This window comes from Rhinopithecus bieti, unplaced genomic scaffold (assembly GCF_001698545.2).
Source record: "Rhinopithecus bieti isolate Rb0 unplaced genomic scaffold, ASM169854v2 scaffold_7398, whole genome shotgun sequence".
Taxonomy (NCBI): Eukaryota; Metazoa; Chordata; class Mammalia; order Primates; family Cercopithecidae; genus Rhinopithecus; species Rhinopithecus bieti.
The window spans coordinates 4,027,301-4,031,602 of record NW_016805783.1 but is presented as its reverse complement, the minus strand read 5'-3'; the positions used below and the strand labels follow the sequence as shown (position 1 = coordinate 4,031,602).

The 4,302-nt window shown below is 38.3% G+C and overlaps 1 pseudogene; it reads right to left on the bottom strand.

Moving 5' to 3' along the window:
• Positions 1-2,810: 2,810 nt before the first annotated feature.
• Positions 2,811-3,406, bottom strand: LOC108530703 (60S ribosomal protein L27a pseudogene; annotated as a pseudogene).
• Positions 3,407-4,302: the final 896 nt, after the last annotated feature.

Sequence of the window (4,302 nt, the reverse complement as noted above, 5' to 3'; positions counted from 1 at the left end):
AAACTGCTAGAGACTGGGTTTGAACTAGCATAAAGTGAAAAATCTCCTTAGGGTTTGCCAAATCTCTGTGTGCTTTAGAAGATCCATTCATTGCTTTAACATGGGGAAGGGAAGAGTACCAATTGTGAATACACCCAGATCCTTCTTCATAACAAAAACCTACTTTCTAGAAGAAAAGACTTTGTGAGTCTTTCTTAGCTGGGGAAAGGGATCACTCCCACCTCAGACCCTTCTAGCCTTCCTGCCTCACCTTCCTGTCACTGGGGAGAGAAGAGAGGGAAGAAAGTCAACAGGGATAAGAGGCTCAAGGAATAGATTGGAAATATCATGTCCAGGGAAAGGAGGAGGGAAATAAAAAGCTGTAGCACTAGGAAAAAACAAACTTCTGAAAGTCACATATGAGAGATATAGTCCCACTGAGACTAAGAATTAATCTTAAGATTAAAGAATACTCGTCCTTCACACCTTACTGCTGTACCAACAAGACTCCTCTATAATAACAGTGGATTATGGCTGAAAGAGACGCAAGGGATACACTCTCTCCAAGGAGGAGTACTTAGCTTAACGCCTCATTCTTTAAGTGTGGGCTATGCTTAGGGGTTTCTTTAAAAGCAGTAGAGCATGGAAAGGGGGAACAAAGAGTAATTTTACAGTAATTCAACCTGAAGTCCACTACTTTAGCAAAATTAACATCAGCAGTGATAAGTCCTATTGGTAGTATGTACGCTTGATATAATGTGAAGAAAATGGCACTTCATCTCTGTGGTCTTCCTCCCAAAAATTCATACCCTGGCCTAATCACAAAGAAAACAGACAATGTCCAATTAAGGAATATTATACAAAATGTGTAATCAATACTCAAGGTTTTCAACATCATTAATGACAAGGAAAGTCAGAAACTGTCCACCAAACAAAGCATAAGAAGATGCAGCATCTAAATGTAATGTAATATCCTGAGTGGGATGCTAGAACAAAAGAAGAACATTAGGTAAAAACTAAGGATATCTGAATGAAGTATGGATTTTAGTTAATAATACAGGCATATTTCTTTTTATTGTGCTTTGCTTTATTACAGTTTGCAGACATTAAAGTTTTTATGAAATGAAGGTCTGTGGCAACCCTACATCAAGCAAATTTATTGGTACCATTTTTCCAACAGCATATACTCACTTCATATCTCTGTGTCAGCATTTTATACTCATGAAGTATTTTTTAACCAAGGTATGTACATTGTTTTTTTAGACATGATGCTATTGCACACTTAATAGACTATACAGTATAGTGAAAGCATAACTTTTATATTCACTGGGAACCAAAAAAAATATGTAACTCACTTTATTGTGATATTCACTTTATTGTGGTAGTCTGAAACCAAACTTGTAATATCTCTGTGGTATGCCTATAATATATTAATGTTGGCTCATTAATTATAACAAGCATACCATACTAATATAAGATATTTATAAGAGGAGAAACTGGATGCGGGGTATTAGAAACACATTTACCCATCCAAACTGTGTCTCTGGACTCAGAGACACGAAGAATAGTGGAAGCAAGACTTAATGGTGGTCTTACAAGATCAGGTGTGTGGTAGGCAGGCACATCTGAGGGAGTTACAGCAGGTAACTTATCTCCTAGCATGCAAGTCCCTCCCCCAGTTCCTCACTGGTCTAGTACTATAGGGTTACAATCTTCCTGGATGTCACCTAAGTTTCATTATCCACCTTATAAGATTATACCCCAGTCCCTTTCCCCACTTAAGTTTTGATTTCCCAATAATGAAACTTTCTTCCCTTTTATCGGCTAACCCCCCTCTACATTCTGTCCACTTATTGTGACTTTCTAGGTGCATGAGCATTGCAGTTTATCACATCCGCAGGCTGGCTGCCGGTACTTAAGATTTACCATGGCTGAAAATGGACCATTTAAATGTTTTCTTACAGGGGTATGTGGAAACTCTCCATACAATTTCATAATTTTTCTGCAAATCTAAATCTATTCTAAAATTTAAAAGTTTATTAAATGCAGTATCCAGCATACCATAAAAAAGTATGAGATGTGAAAAAAGTAACATATGACTGTTAATCAGAAAGTTAAAAAATAGTCAATGAAAGGAGACCAACAGATTAAAAAGTTATTGCAATTAGAATAAAATGACTTTAAATTGACTCTTATAGACTAAATTAACCTATAAGTAGGTTAAATAAATGGGAGTAAAAGATGAACAAAATGAACAAAAATGTGGAGAACATCAAAAGATAAATGAAATTCCTAAAAACTAATTCAAGTATATTCTAAGATTGAAGAACAGAGTATCTGAAATTAAGAATAAATTGGAAAGGCTTAATAGCAGATTGAACATCAGCAGAAAAGACGCATGAATGTGAACACTGTCAATTAAATTATTCATACTGGAGAACGGAGAGAGAAGAATGTTGGGGAAAAAACACAATGTGAGAGGCACATGGGCTAATATCAAGTTTTCTAACATACATGTAAATTGGAGCACATTTATTGACTTGCATATGTTGAACCAACCTTTTTAGACATAATGGTCAAGAACTTTCCAAAACTAATTTTTAAAAACCAAACCACAGAGGGTGGAACAAGATGGAGGAATAGAAGCCACACCATTCATCTCCCCACTGCTGGAACACCACATTTTAACAACTATCTGTACACAGGAAAGCACCATCACAAGAACCAAAAATCAGGTGAACAATCACAGTACCTGGATTTAACTTCATATATATAATATATATATATTTGTAGCAGTTGTTAGCATTTAACAAACCTCCCTCCATGTGGTTTCATACCACCAGGACTCAAGCCCCACCTCCAATACCCTTAATCCTCTCCTCAGCTCTTCTGCTGAAGAATTTGGCCTTCATGATGACAGGTTGCTTTGGTAGATTTCCCTTTCCCAGAACTTTGTAGTAGCCTGATCACACCACATCAACGGTGGGGGCAGCTCCAGTTTTGTCTTTAGCATCATTCACCTGTGTCTGTACACTGATCAAAGTCCACAATTTATTGGGGTTGGCATTTGAGCAGGAGCTCTGGTTCCTCTTTAAGTGGTAATCCTTATACCAACTTTCCCAAAGGAACCTAGGTGAGGTTTGTCGAAGTTGATCCTGTGGTGATGCTTGCCACCAGCATTACTCCTGCCTCCTGAGTGCTTTTGGTGCTTGCTGATGAGGCTGTGGCTGTGGTTCACGTGGCCCAGAAGTTTCTGTGTCTTCCTCAGCCTGAATGGTATGTCAGAAACTCTTGGGTTATAACCCAGGTTCTTGATTTTTTCCAACAAACAGCATAGCCTGGAGGACACTGGGCTGTCATGATGAGTTGTCATGGATGGCACCTTGTATTCTAGTTGGGGACAGGCTGCAATGTGAAAGAGTTGCATGGTCTTACCATTTCTCACTATTCTGATGTTTTGTCACTGCTCACACACATTCATTTCTGAAGAATTCTTGGTTTTAACAGAACTCTGTCTCATTACATCTTCACATTGATATGAAAATAAATCAAGGACAAATATAGTCTTATATGACATTAAGTCATAGTTCTTAATTGTGGATATGTGTTCATCAGACTTAGCAGAGGAGTTTTAAATATGCATAACCAGACTTGAAATAAAATTCTCAGTATGGCCCAGGCACATGCATTTTAAGCAAGCTCCGTAAATGATTCTTCTTTTTTTTCTTCAACTTTTATTTTAAGTTCCGGGGTACATGTGTAGGATGTGCAGGTTTTTCACATAGGTAAACATGTATCATGGTGGTTTGCTGCACAGATCAACCTATCACCTTGGTATTAAGCCCAGCATTCCTTAGCTATTCTTCCTGATGCTCTCACTCCCCCAACCCCACCCCAAACAGGCCCCAGTGTGTGTTGTCCCCCATCATGTGTCCATGTGTTCTCATCGTTCAGCTCCCACTTACAAAAGTGAGACCATGCAGTGTTTGGTTTTCTGTTCATGTGTTAGTTTGCTAAGGATAACAGCTTCCAACTCCATCCATGTCCCTGCACATGATCTCATTCCTTGTTATGGCTGCATAGGATTCCATGGTGTATATGCACATTTTCTTTATCCAGTCTCTCATTGATGGGCATTTGGGTTGATTCCATGTCTTTGCTATTGTGAACAGTGCTGCAGTGAACGCACGTGTGCATGTATCTTTATAACAGAATGATTTATATTCCTTTGGGTACATATCCAGTAATGGAATTGCTGGGACAAATTGTATTTCTGCCTCTAGATCTTTGAGGAATTACCACACTGTCTTCCACAATGGTTGA